Source organism: Cupressus sempervirens, chromosome 3 (genome assembly GCF_028749045.1).
Source record: "Cupressus sempervirens isolate cs-2001-9-10 chromosome 3, ASM2874904v1, whole genome shotgun sequence".
Lineage (NCBI taxonomy): Eukaryota > Viridiplantae > Streptophyta > Pinopsida > Cupressales > Cupressaceae > Cupressus > Cupressus sempervirens.
The window spans coordinates 31,608,803-31,622,890 of record NC_143120.1 but is presented as its reverse complement, the minus strand read 5'-3'; the positions used below and the strand labels follow the sequence as shown (position 1 = coordinate 31,622,890).

The 14,088-nt window shown below is 36.8% G+C and overlaps 1 pseudogene across 1 annotated transcript; it reads right to left on the bottom strand.

The window, feature by feature from the left end:
- Nucleotides 1-3,841: 3,841 nt before the first annotated feature.
- Nucleotides 3,842-13,119, bottom strand: LOC149564625 (putative pentatricopeptide repeat-containing protein At3g13770, mitochondrial; annotated as a pseudogene). The gene is made up of 3 exons (XR_016361869.1): nt 12,605-13,119; nt 6,383-11,089; nt 3,842-4,310 (listed from the first exon to the last, which is right to left on the bottom strand). The product of XR_016361869.1 is annotated as a putative pentatricopeptide repeat-containing protein At3g13770, mitochondrial (transcript).
- Between the last annotated feature and the right edge of the window lie 969 nt (nt 13,120-14,088).

Here is a 14,088-nt window from a genome sequence, read left to right as displayed (position 1 = left end):
ATTGGAAGCGGAAGCCAACACCTCAAAGTCCACGAATGTTACCCGCAGTTGCATTTGTATTCAAAGGATGATTACATGAGGGTTAATGATATATTTGCCATGCGCATAATAAGAACGCTACAAAAGAGGCCACATGTAAGAATGTCAATAGGTGCAATGAAGTTGGTTGAAGAATATGGAGCCTGGTTCATTCAGTTTCCTACCTTTTCATACATCCGAGTTCAAGGATTCTCCATGGAGCCATACAAACTTCCCAGGTATCCAACAGATAAGATGGTCTTGTTAGAGCTTACTCGACAACTTACTGCCTATGACAAGATTCAGAAAGGGAAGAAGAAGTTGGGATTGCAGTTTCCAATTTCCATAGGAGAAGGAAAAACTGAGGTATGCCCATGTCTAAAAGCTGCAGAGAAATCATCAGATGAGCTCCACTTCTTTCGCCTTCCGCTTTATCCAAAGAGGAATGATTTTGATCCTTTCAACAAGATCTCATCAGTAGGAGGGTCAAAGTACCAACACAAGGTTCACCTTGAAGACTTTTGGGCAAATGCAGCAGATGAGAACGAGATTAGAAAAAGATTGCATTCAAGACTACCATTGAACATTATTAGAACATGCAACATATTCAAGGTTCCTGATCAAATGGAGGAGGACCCAAATGTGATGCGAAAAGGATTCAATCTAGAAATGACAGCTCAACCATTTGATTGGAAGAAGAAAGAAATTACAGATCTCGAAGCCCTTTCAAAACTAGTCTTAGATTTTACAAAGTGGTGGATCGAGCGTAAGCTTGAAAAACTAGTTGCACCAGCAAATGGATTCACATATAGGTTGCTTGGCCATAGACCACTTAGGGATGAAAGATCAAGACAAATATCTGAAGGGACTACTGAAGAAAGGGGAACTCCATCCGAAGATGTAGGAACCAAGAAAGGCAAGGAGGTACCTCGAGAAAAGCGCCCTAGGATTGAGGAAGTCATCCGAGAACCTCAAAATAAGAAGCAGAAACATGGAGATGCTCCCTCTTCTCTGAGTCAAACTCCAAGTGTCCAAGAGATAGAAACTTTTGAAAGGCAGGATGTAGGAACAAGTATAAGGAGATTTGAGCAAGAAGAGAATTTGGATAGGCCAATTCATGATAGGCTGTGTAAATGCCTATAAAAAGTCCATGCGAGAAAGAGGGAGAGATCAAGATATTGCTACGGAAGAAAGTCTTGCTACAATCTTAGAGCGAGAAATGATTAATGATGGAGATGGTCCACTAGAGGAAGAAACTCCAAGAGTAGCAATACATCTTCCAAGTACTAAGCCCATAGTTCCTGAGGTTATGATGGATAGTCCAGGAGGTGAAGAGGAGATTGACGTTCGAGCAGTCCAAAGGAAAGAACAATTGGTAATTCCAGGAGACCAAAGTATACCTATTCCAGAATGGTTGAGGCAACGAATTCATTTGCGTCAACAAAGGGAGGTTGATCCAGCAATTGAATTACAGAAAATTTTGGACCGATCAAACCGATCAGAAGAACAAGGGAAAGCAAAAAGATATACTAAATTCATCAGAGGAGAATCAGGATCCAGAATCTTACAGATTGCGACTCCCACAGTTGACAAAGGGAAAAATCAGATTGCTCCAAATGAATACCATGTTACAGAAGTAAATCTTGGTCGGGCCTCCCGAGAACAAATATTAGAAGAATTTGATGACTCCACACAGGCTTTGAAGGATAGGCTGAAGAAAGTAGAAGAAGGGTATGAAAAGCAGAAAAGAGAAATTCGGGCCTTATGTCAGTACATCAATAACTTGCCTCATCCAGTAAGAGAGGAAAGTCCATCATTTGTCCCTCCAACGGGTGTTTCCTGTGAAGTGGTAGGTGATATTGACAGAATCAAGCGGATTGCTCAGGGTGCAAAGATTTGGATCGAAGGAATTCAGGAGGTAGCCTTCAAATATGCAGAAGAGTTAGTGCAAGTGCACAATAGGGCATTGGCTGCAATCTCTAGGATCCAGTGCATGGAGGAATCATGGGTGGATGAGCATATTTACCAAGAAGAAGTGATTGCCGACATTCAGAGTCTGATGGATACCCCAAAGCAAGAATTAATTGATGGTCGAGTTATCAGCGAGGGGGATGTCTATGATTTTATTTGATGGTACAGTGCAGTGATCATGGCTAAGGAAATGTTTGAGAGCTTTGCCAGGGAATCTAATCGATGGAAGAAGATTGTTGATAACATCAAACAAGGAATATCGAATGCGGTTGCATCTTTGTTATCATAGAGATTGTTAGAAGAAGAAATGACAACTGATAATCTGAAAGTCAAGTTAAAGGAATTCTTTCAGCTAAACGTATATGGAAGAGATGATTTTGAGAACTTCTTCATCTTCTCAAATACAATGCACATTACTAAGGACTTGATACCAGATTGGGATGAAAGCTTGGGAAAAGCAGAAAGAGCAATTTCAGTTCTAGAATTCAAGCAAGAATCTGCACCAAGCATCAGTATAGAGGAGTTGAAAATAATATTAGATCGATTTTGATCTTTCAGGCGAAAGAATCAAAGATAGATGCATTAAATGCATAGTGGGTGTGCATAAGGATCATTTATTACACTACACTCCTTCTTACGTAAGCATGCATAGTGGGCATTTATTACCCACTATAGTAGTGGATTCCTTGTGGCATTAATGTAGATTCCTTTCCATTGCCCTAACCCTAATTAGGGCTGATGTGGCACGATCTTGGCCATCGATTATTGTGATCATCCGGGCCACCCGTTGTAATCGAAGACCTATATAAAGGCCTCATTTCTCATTTGTAAGAGGAGATTTTTATGAGATTGTTGCTATGAGCTACTAAGATAATAAAGTTTTCATTGGAGTTTGGTGAATACTTGGCGTGTCTTAGTGCTTGCTTGTTCTCCTAAATTTCTTCAAGTAGATTAAGTTTAGCATAGTTAATGTGTGGTGATTACAATGGAGAATATGATGGTGTATTGATGAATTCCTTTGGTTCATACTTTTGGCGTTTTAGTGATTCTAATTCGTTGTGTAAAGTTAGCCTGAACCTCTTTCATGCATATGCTCAACTTCTATCATTTGTATATATTGTTATTTATGATGGTGTATGCGGTGATATGAAAATCTTTGGCATAACCCTTGAAGATTGCACCGGTTCATGCTTAGTTGTAGTATAACTTGGCGAAGCTTAATTCAGTAAATTGAGGAATTTTTCCACTAGAATACTATTTGTTGTTATCACTACCCTTAGGATTAGAATAGAATTCCTGAACCCCGTCCTATTTAATTTCTGCATATTCTGTGAAAAATCCCAAAAAAAAAAAAAAAAAAAACACTTCATTGCAAAACCTTAAGATAGCTCCCACATCCAGTATGACTTGAAATGAATATGAATTAACATGTAAGGCCCCTTTGTGATCATCAGCAAATCACATCAACCACCGATCTTATCCACAGTCAAGACCTGACATTAAAAGAACCTTGAAGTCATTGTATGATCTTCTAGCAACCTTAGCATACATAAGACTTTATTCAAGAGAGGATAAGATATTTCGGTATTTTGTTCTACTGTTTGGTGAGTCATAAAACACACATCAACAGGTATATTTCAGGTTCCAATTATTACAACTTTGATATATAGTGACCTTTTATATGCACTTGCACAATAGATGGTTTGAATCTCTTACTCCACTTTTAGGGGTTTCTAAGTCATATAAATATGCCTTCCATGAAATTTCATTGGTGTAAGAACCATGTCCTACTTAAAATTTGCCAGAACACACAGATGTGAGAAAAGCAGAAAATCACCAGTAGGAAATTGAGTTGAAGAGTCAAAGAAAACCATTTGTTATTCAATAATTAAATTTAGCAAATGCAATTAGTTTGTTATTTACTATTATATAGCAATGTCTATGGTGCTTCTCTACACATCTAGCAACCATTGAACGCCCATTACAAGTATGATCACCAGACATCACAATCTTCATGATTACATTATCCATTTACAAAAATTACAATAATTGTTCATCTTTAAGATGAATGTAAAACAATAATATCCTTCATAAAACCTTGACGTGTGCCCTTTTATATATCTAGTCTCCAAAGCCATTGGACGTTGTCCATCTACTATCTAAGACAGGAGTGTTGCCTAGGCACTTTTACCACAGAAACCATGGAGTATTCACTCCCTCAAGGTTCTTTCTAACACGAAGAATGCCCCGACCCTAGCATGAGAAACCTAGCTTCCCGGAACAAGATGGATTGGATGGATCCAGTGCAGCTGTGAAACATACTACATACAACTGTGCCTATTAGCATATTTACGGAATGTGGCATGGAAAAGAAAATAACACTACACATCTACTCATATGCAGTGAAAAAAAACTGTAACATATCTACTCACATGTACATTTCTTTTAAATTAAGCATATCTACTCATATGCAAGATAAAAATAAGCATAGTCACACACACATGCTTCATGTCAGAAATAACATACTTAAATGCAATAAATAAATGGCTTGGCCAAGCACTAAATTCGGAAAGAGACAAAACATAATGAATCCTACTTTTCAAAATCTAATAGGTTGAGAGAAGCAAAACATAATGTATCCATCCCCACCCTCCCCTTTGCCACATTACACCCAACCATAAAGGAGATAAACCTCAGACAATCAAAACAACATCAAGGATTTAGCAGTTATCACTGAGAGAACTTCAATAAGTTTTGCAAAAGACGGAGTACAAATTGCATTCAGCTATAATGAAGTGCACTTAATCAGCATTAACTAGGATACAAAATTGAAGTACAAGTTGTATTCATTTACAGTTGAAGGTATTCAATCAGCATTTACTAGTTTTACACAATCAAGTACAACATCTACAGTTGAATGAACTCAATCAGCATTAACCGGTATTCAAAATTACAGTATAACATCTACAATTGAATGAACTCAATCAGCATTAACCGGAATTAAAATTAAAGTATAACATCTACAATTGAATGAACTCGATCAGCATTAATTATAGGCAGCCTCGCAACAAACTTCCTTTCCTCTAGTTTTACTCCTTTTTAGACCCAGCTCAAGATAAAGGGGGTATAAGGATGTTATGGTTCAACATTTATACTTAAGGATCCCCAAGTCTTTTTCATATTTCATCGATATCAAATTTCAATAAGAAATTTAATCATACCTAACCGCAGCTGCAAACAACTATTCCTCTATATATGTTTTAACAATCAAACATAACAACAGACAGTAGCATCTTGTAAAGGAAGACAATGCAATGAAAAGAAATTGGTGGAAGCAAAACTCTATTGTATCATTTGTATATAGAACCCAACTCATCATTATAATCCGGCATTTCAGTCCTTCAGTTCCAGAACTGTTATTTATGCTGGAAGTGGTGTTATAAGACTTGTCACAGCTACAGCCACTAGTTTATGTGAATTTTGTTCTAGTCAAAATTGGAAATGAATTACAGGTTTCAGTTTCAGCAGCAATATTGTTTTGCCTACTCTCTCACTGTATACAATGCAATTTCATTGACCTCAAGAACGATCTGATGGTTTCCTATTAGGAATTGTCCTGTTTATATTATTTAATAACATTCTTTCTATACAAATCCTTAGTTTGCAAAGTCACGAGGGTGAAGAATCTTAAAACAGAGAATTCGTTTTAGTATTCCAGACTCTGTATGGAGACAGTGAGGCTGTTGTTTTCTATTTTGCCTCCCATGTCAGTGAGTTATCAGGTTTCGAGCCCAGACTTGTAGATGGAAACAAAACTCTGAAACAGAAAGGATGGATTCCACATCTTACAGAAATGTATGTGCCGCTTACGGAACAGAAAAGAGATCAAGTTTGAATTTGAGAGCAGAAAAGTCATTCCCACAAGTCAGAATTTAATGTTATCAATGTTAAAAGAACAGACAACTTCCTCAAGTTGAATTCTACTGGTCAAACCACGATATGACTCCGCTTTTGGATTAGAGAATACTGACACACCTCCTAAGGTTTTGCGGCCACTAACTTTCTGGTTCTTGTTAGGTTCTGATTCAGCTGAAAAAGAAATAAATGGGTAGTTACTCAAGACATTGCTTCTTCCTGGTGAACAACTTATATGCCAGATTTAATAAGGAACAACCATAGTTTCAACAAAAACAGAGCATACATCCCAACGAAACAGAGCATACATCTTATGCTACACGTCTGCTACACTATATTGAACCAGAGCCAATAATCTAAAACACTCTAATTGATACAGTGAAGTAAAAGTTATCAATTCATAAGAACCTAAGAATATCAAAAAGAACATTTAAAGGAAACCTGGAATTGATAAGTAGGAGATATTTTCCACAGTAACCTGGAATTGTTTGAGATTTGTTTTGGAAGAGTTTCTCCCCTCAGCCCCTTCTGCCTTCTTGCCGCCCCTTTCTCTAGCCAAAACCTATGCTCATTGCCTCTCCCAAGAGTAACTGACCCAATTTTCCTTCTGAGTTCATTTTTAAAAAAAAATACAAAACCAATGCATATGTTTTTTTTCGTTAAAATGTTTTCTCTGTCTTCTATTTTGCTAAGGTTAAGGTAGTAACAAACATACTTCGTTAAATCCACATCATATTCCACCGTGAGCATAACATCATTGAAATTTAATACAACACATTAACATCAAACAAAGATACACTTTTACTCTTAAATTTCTTATTTAAAACAATAATCAATATTATTATATTAGCACTTAGATCATTCGGAGAAGGTTAGGAATAAAACTCAAACTCAAATTAATTAATCATCTAATATTTAAGTGGTGTGTGGGCTGCATAGGATATTCGTCCAACCCGCTCTACCTCAACCACACTCTCATCCTATCGCATCCTGTAACCACTCAAACACTCGCAATAATAGAGGAGTCAGTAACCATCATAATATAATTAGACACAAGATATTAAATATACTCATGAGTGATGTAACATGAATCCATATAACATAATCACATAAAAATGAAATGCAACATCTCATAACTTATATCTATGCATCAATTAATCATTGATTCATCTTCATAATGAAATTAAGTTACAAAACTAGGATATTAGCTTAAATATTCCTTAATTGTTGTCCAAGCAAAAGGGTTGACCAGTCAAAAATCGACTCGATTGCCATATAAGAAACCATCTAAGCATGTCGACATGTGAGACGTGATAATTAGCTCTTTTGAACCCTGGCCTACACCTCTGGTTTCATATTTTCAGAGTCAATCTGCATCCTTGGTTTACCCTTGCATTCAATGTCTCTGGTTGCAATTGTGCCTTTTGATTCTATCTTACGTTTCATTTTTTCAAGCAAGTGTGCAATTTTGTGGAGTCTGTATGCTTCCAACTTCATGTCATTAAAGTTTCATTTCAACCAGGCTTTAATCAATGGGCATCTTTTCCCATGGTTTTCACATCAAAATGCAGCAGGTATCCTTCATTATCTGTATGCGTTAGAGATTCCTCGAAAGGATTCGATGGAAATATCAAGAATTACAGAGGTATAGGGGGAATATCTATTGACTCTAGATTCTATTTACTCCAAAGTTCTCAAGGAAAAGTAGAAGCCATATCCAGACAAATGACACAGTAAGCATTTCCTCATTGGGATTGAAGCACAACTTCTCACTATTTATTTTCTTGTATGTAGGGATACAGGGGTGGTGGATAAGAATTTCATGCACGAATCAATATTATAACTTATTACAAATATTATATGGTTGTATGACTAAATGTTTATTCCCCTTGATAAGGGCATAGGGGATTTATTCATTGAGTTCTCATCCGTAGCATTTTTTATTACCAGCTTTACAGCATATCATACGGTTCTTGAGGCACATAGTCAACACCCTTAAACATAAGATTTCTCTTAGGAGTCAGATCATTACTCGTATCTTTGGGGACCCCTTTTCAGCTCAAGGTTTCCTTTTCAACATCACTCTCAATTTTCTTCCAGGGTACCGAGGTTGATATCGAAAAGCTGGTCTGAATATTCTTAAAATAACTCAGTCATATCCCTAACAATGATTCCAACACCAACAATCTGTGAGATAATGGACAATAGAGGAACAAGTGCCCATAAATAAAGAAGAATAGCCTTGATCCTAAATACTAGATTGAAGGAGGTCATACCATTAGTTACCAAATGCCACACCTTTCTGTAAAGTGCAGTGCTTCCTAATCATCTCAGCAGTACCAATGTGAAAAATGGTATTCCTTGTCATTACCAATAATCCCCACACGAGCACACACCATCCTTGAAATGGTGAAACCTAGTTGTATCCCTAACAATGATTTCAACATCAACAATCTTGGAAATAAATTTAATGGCAACGTGGCAATCCGCACAGACACGGAGGTTCTTGAAAATCCGTATAGGCATACCAAAGGGTAGGCTGATGAGCCCAAAAGCAATAGTCAGCCTTTCACTGTGGTATCGAAGATAAAATTCTTTTTGATCCTCATCAACATTATGTAGCACACAGCTAATGTCAGGCACATATCCCACCTCCTTAATTTGCTCACTTAGCATGTCAAGCTTAGCATAGATCCTTTCCCTTAGAGTGTGTAATCTGTCTCTTGAAAAAAATGCATGCACTTTGTTTCTGACTCTAATCCAGCTATACCCAGGCTCCTTTTCCACTCCCATCTGTTTCATCAATTTTCTCACTCTTGCTACATCATCCCACCTGCCTGCCGCAGCATAGATATTTGATAACAACACATATGCTGTGTCATCTTGTGGCTGCAACTCAAGAAGACATTCTGCTGCATGTAATCCTAGCTCTTCATTTTCATGGATTCTACAGGAACCGAGCAAGCTACGCCACACACAGTCATTAGGTTTGTATGGCATTGTATTGACGATGTGCTCTGCTTCATGTAAGTATCCTGCTCGACCAAGAAGATCAACCATGCACACATAGTGCTCCAATCTTGGCACTATACCATGTTCTTGATTCATTGAATCAAATAAGCTAACACCTTCATTAACAAAACCTGAATGACTGCAGGCAGAGAGAACTCCAACAAAAGTAATGTGGTTTGGCTTCAGGCCTTCCCTTTGCATTTGTTCAAATAGCTGAAGGGCCTTCTTTCCATATCCATGCTTTGCATACCCTGCAATAATTGAACTCCAAGAGAGTATATCATGTTGAGGCATTCGGTGAAACACTGCACATGCATAATTTATGCTACCACACTTTGCATACATGGTAATAAGGGCATTCCCAACAGCAACATCTGATTCAAATCCAATTCTGGTGATATAAGCATGTAGTTCTTTCCCCTGGTTGAGGGACATTAGGTTTGAAATTGCAGTGAAGGCACTTGTGAATGTAAACTGGTTGGGCTTCAATCCTGTCAGTTGCATTTCACGAAAGAGTTTAAGAGCTTCCTCACCATCTCCATTATGTATATATCCTGCACTCATTGCACTCCAGGAGATGACATCGTGTTCACTAATTTCATTAAAGACTTTGTGTGCATCCTTGACATTCCCACATTCCCCATACATGGATATGAGGGCATTCTTCACAGAAGTGTCTGCTTCATATCCCATTTTGATAACATAAGCATGAATCGTTAGACCATGTACAAGCTGTGTTGAAGAGGAACAACCATCAAGCACACAGGTCAGGGTAAACTGGTTTGGTTTGAACCCTGCTAATTGCATTTGAGAAAACAGTGTGAGGCATTCGTCAAGCCATGCTGGCTATATCCTGCAATTATAGCAGTCCAAGAGATCATGTTTCTTTCATGCATTTTATCAAACACTTCTTGAGCATCTTCTACTCTCCCAGATTTTGCATAAGCGGTAATTAGTGCACTCCCCACTGACATGCCGTTAGAAAATTTGGATTTCATGATGAATGCATGCATCTCTCTGGCTTTTGCCACTAGTCTTAGGTTAGAACATACTTGTAGAATACTTGCACAGATAAACTCATCTGGTTTTATTCTGGTTCTCTGCAATTGATAAAAAAGATCTAGGGCTTTCTCACCATAGCCATTCTGACCATATCCAGAAATAATTGTAGTCCATGATACTAAGTCTAATTTGTGCAGTCTCAGGAATAGCTTGTGGGCATCCCGAGATTTTTGCAATCGCAATACAATTTAATTAGAGTGTTCCCTGCATAAACATCTAAGTTAAAACTAAATTTAATCATTTGTGCATGAACCTGTTTGCCAAACTCGATATCAGAAAGATCAGTACAAGCTCTAATAACAGAGGAGAAAATATACGGATTTAATTCCATTTTTTCCCCAACTCCTTTGCAAAATAGTCCAATGGCCTCCTCAGCCTGCCCTCCTTGAACATATCCTGCAATCATTGTATTCCATAACACCGCATCCTGCTGCGGGACATCTTCAAACACTTTTCGGGCAGCCTCTGTACTCCCACATTTTGAGTATACAGAGGCAAGAGCGCTCCCCACGCGAACATTCAACCCAAATCCCTTTTTAATCACACACCTATGGAGCTGCTTCCCCAATCCCAAGATTCCCATCTCTGCACGTGCACTCACTACAGATGCTAAAACAAACTGATCTGGAACTGTGCCAGCCAATATCATCCGATTGAAGAGTTCCAAGGCCTGCGAATAGTGTGACTTCTGTACATAGACCGCTATCATAACCGTCCATGACACAACATTTCGTTGGGGCATTTTGTCAAACACTCTGCGTGCATACTCAATTCTCCCAGAATTAACATACATGGTAAGAAGGTTGGTTGTCAGATACACACTAGGTTCAAAAGTAGTTTTCAACATGTGGGCATGGATAAGTTCACCCTCTTTAATAGCCTTTCTCTTCGCACAAGCTTGTAGTAATGTAGAATAAATATCAGAACTCACCAGAACTCCATGTAGGTTCATCAGACTCAACACCTGAATTCCTTTTTCCAGGTCCCCTTGTTTACAAAGAGTCTTCAAATTTTCAGCAACTCTGACAGAATCCAATGCTGAATCTTTCGAGCCTCCAACAACGGCAATGCTGGTGGTACTACAGACACTGTCCCCAATTCTTACAGCCACCTGCAAACAGCAGGATAAGATTAAAATCACGTATCAAACTTCATAAATTGGTTCAAGAATTTGTGTTGGCGGAAGATACTAAATAACCTACCCAGGTTTAATGTCCCAATGTAATTAGGCCTCCATAACTCCAGTGGGCATACAGTAACATGTTTTAAGGATCCTGTATGCAGTAAAGCGTGATCCAGTTTAAATTTTCTGGAGCTACAAATGGCACACTACAAGGTGGCCCCTAGCTGTAGAGGGCAGGAGGTGTAAGGTAACTATTATGAGGAATACTAATGTGTAGTTCATGTTTACAAATCTTACCATTTCAGCCAGCGAGTTATTCCATTAGATTTTTGTTCCCACTCCTTTGGCTAATAGCCCTGTGGAGCATATGTTGAGGATGTGGCGTAAGGCTTTTGGGTTCATTTGAAGGAAATCCATATTTACAAGCCTAACAGGGTATAACTGCTCCTCTGATAAATCAGTCCATTACTCTTATGCACATGTGATGAGGTTGCGGTGTAATGATTATGGAGTACGTTATAGCCTAGTATTGAGATTCTCCATGAATTTGCCTGGCAATGACAAGTTCTGCTGCCACAATTCAGTACGCTCAGAAGGATATGACACCTCCATTGCCCACCATTGTTGCGGTGGGGGGCGTGTGCCACAGGTGGCTTGAATTTGAGGCAAGCACCCCTCACTTTGCCAATCCAACTGCATTTCCACCCATGATTGCGACCTCTCCAGTGACTATCTGCTGCACTGTGCATCTCCCAACTCTTATTATTTCTTCTGCTCACCATCACATCTTCCTTTACTAGGAGTTAACTTTACATGTGCCCTTAAATGTTAAGGGCATTAACGGCTACTCAAAATGTCCTCTCCTGATGTTTTTCCTAGAAACGCTTTGTATCCTGATACACTAGGTTTCCAACTTATTTTCATCTTGCATTGATTATGAGTAGATTTTCATAAGGTTTATCCAAACAATGATCATTTTTATATTCTACCAAAAAAAAAGTGTGGAACTTAAACTGAAGCTTTCATGTAAAGCAGTCTACATTCAAGAAACAAGTGCACTTTATGTCTCTTACTTCAAAGTTAAATCTAAGGTGTCTATTCAGAATTTATGTTTCTCAATTTGTCAAGGTCATAGCAAATTTTGGCCAAGCTCTTTCTTTTAAGTACAACTTACAAGCCTAAAAAATGTAATGCCATGCAATGAATCATAACCCATCTTTGCAAATCTTATTAGGTACAGACACCTATTATAAAAAGACAATAAATAAATCCAGGGGACAAGTTTGCTGTGTAAAAATCATGTAGTGAATCAGTGCCTGACCCATGTTCATAAATCTACAGAACAGACTGCAAGCTTAAAACCACATCCTTAAAAGGCTGCCCATAACCTGACCACCAGTTAAAAAAATTTAAGATAAACAATTATAGAAATAAATAAAATCCATAATTAGCTTCCCTAACATATTGGGTTTCCTTAAACTAGGAGATTTATCCAGTGATTACCTGGGTTTTCCTGTTCCTCTTCTGCTGCCTCTGAACACATATATGTTGTATCTGCGTCTCTAATAAGTGATGGCTTGGAAGAAGCAACGCAGTTGAAAGTAAAGCCATGGAAATTTAACAGGATTGAACTTACATAAATTAGAAGTTACGAACCGGTAATACCTGAAGACAATGCTCTCTGAAAATACGTTCAAACATTAATTCAGGGAGAAAAGTTACACCACAAATTCCAGCGGCCTATTTGGAAAACAATCGACCTAGTGTAAAATTAAATATCAATTGCCTTTCAATGTGCAATTGCTCTCAGAGAGCCACGCACAATTGGGTATATTGAATGCCATTTTAGCGAGTGTAAATTGAAATGTGGTCTGTTGATAAAAATTGGTAGTATGGATTATACTCAGATAATGTAAACAATTAAACTCGCTTTTTTAATACAATCTTTCTATTTGATTTGCATTATTCCTTACATCAAAGATGGAGTTCAAAGTTTAGAGAAGAGAGGATACCAAGTAGCTAGGTTTTCAAGGATGAATTTGTTATCATTTGATACGTAATTTGTTCTATATAATTGGAGTTCTTTGTTAGTACCTCTGATTTATGTTTTCACCTCAAATTCAAATTCGTATTATTTGTTTTGTTTCATTTCACAATATTAAACTAGAATTGTAATGTTTGGTTTCATTTTTATTTATATTTTAATTTTTTATTAAATATTTCTGTTTTTCATTGGCTATTCATATTTTTGCAAGTGGTTTTTTATATTTTCTATCAAAAAATCATTTTTTTTTTTTTCGTTGCACAATATTAAACTAGAATTGTAATGTTTGGTTTCATTTTTATTTTTATTTTTATTTTTCATTACATATTTCTCTTTTTTCATTGACTATTCATATTTTTGCTAGTGGTTTTTTATATTTTCCATAAAAAAATCTTTTAAATGCATTATATAGAGTAAAAAATAAGTGAACTACTAGTCACATTAAAAAGTTTACCCGACGCACTGCAGTTTATTGGGGGGCCATGTTGCACTCGATTCCTGCATTCTAAAAAATAAAAATAAAAAGAGTAGTAAAAATTTAAAAAACTTTGTAGATTTCTAATTTTTTTAATAATATTTTTCAAAGTCAAGATTTCAAAATATCCTTTGATTTGAAAATAATAATAATCAAATATGTAAGCAATAAATAATTGATTAAACTTTTAATACTTCTTTAAAATATTATTTTTACTTCATTATTTATTAATACTGAAAGTTTAAAAATATTGATACATATTATATTATATTTTTAATATTTATAAATACATTTATAAATATTTTATAAATTTTTATAGTTAATAATTATTTATAATTTTAACAATAACTTAAACTTGTTCTTTTCACATTAGGTGAGACTCCAGCTATGTAGAGCTCTTGTTTAAAGTGTTTTATTTAGCTAATTTAGTTTAAATTAGATTATTATATTAAATTAAATCAATAATTA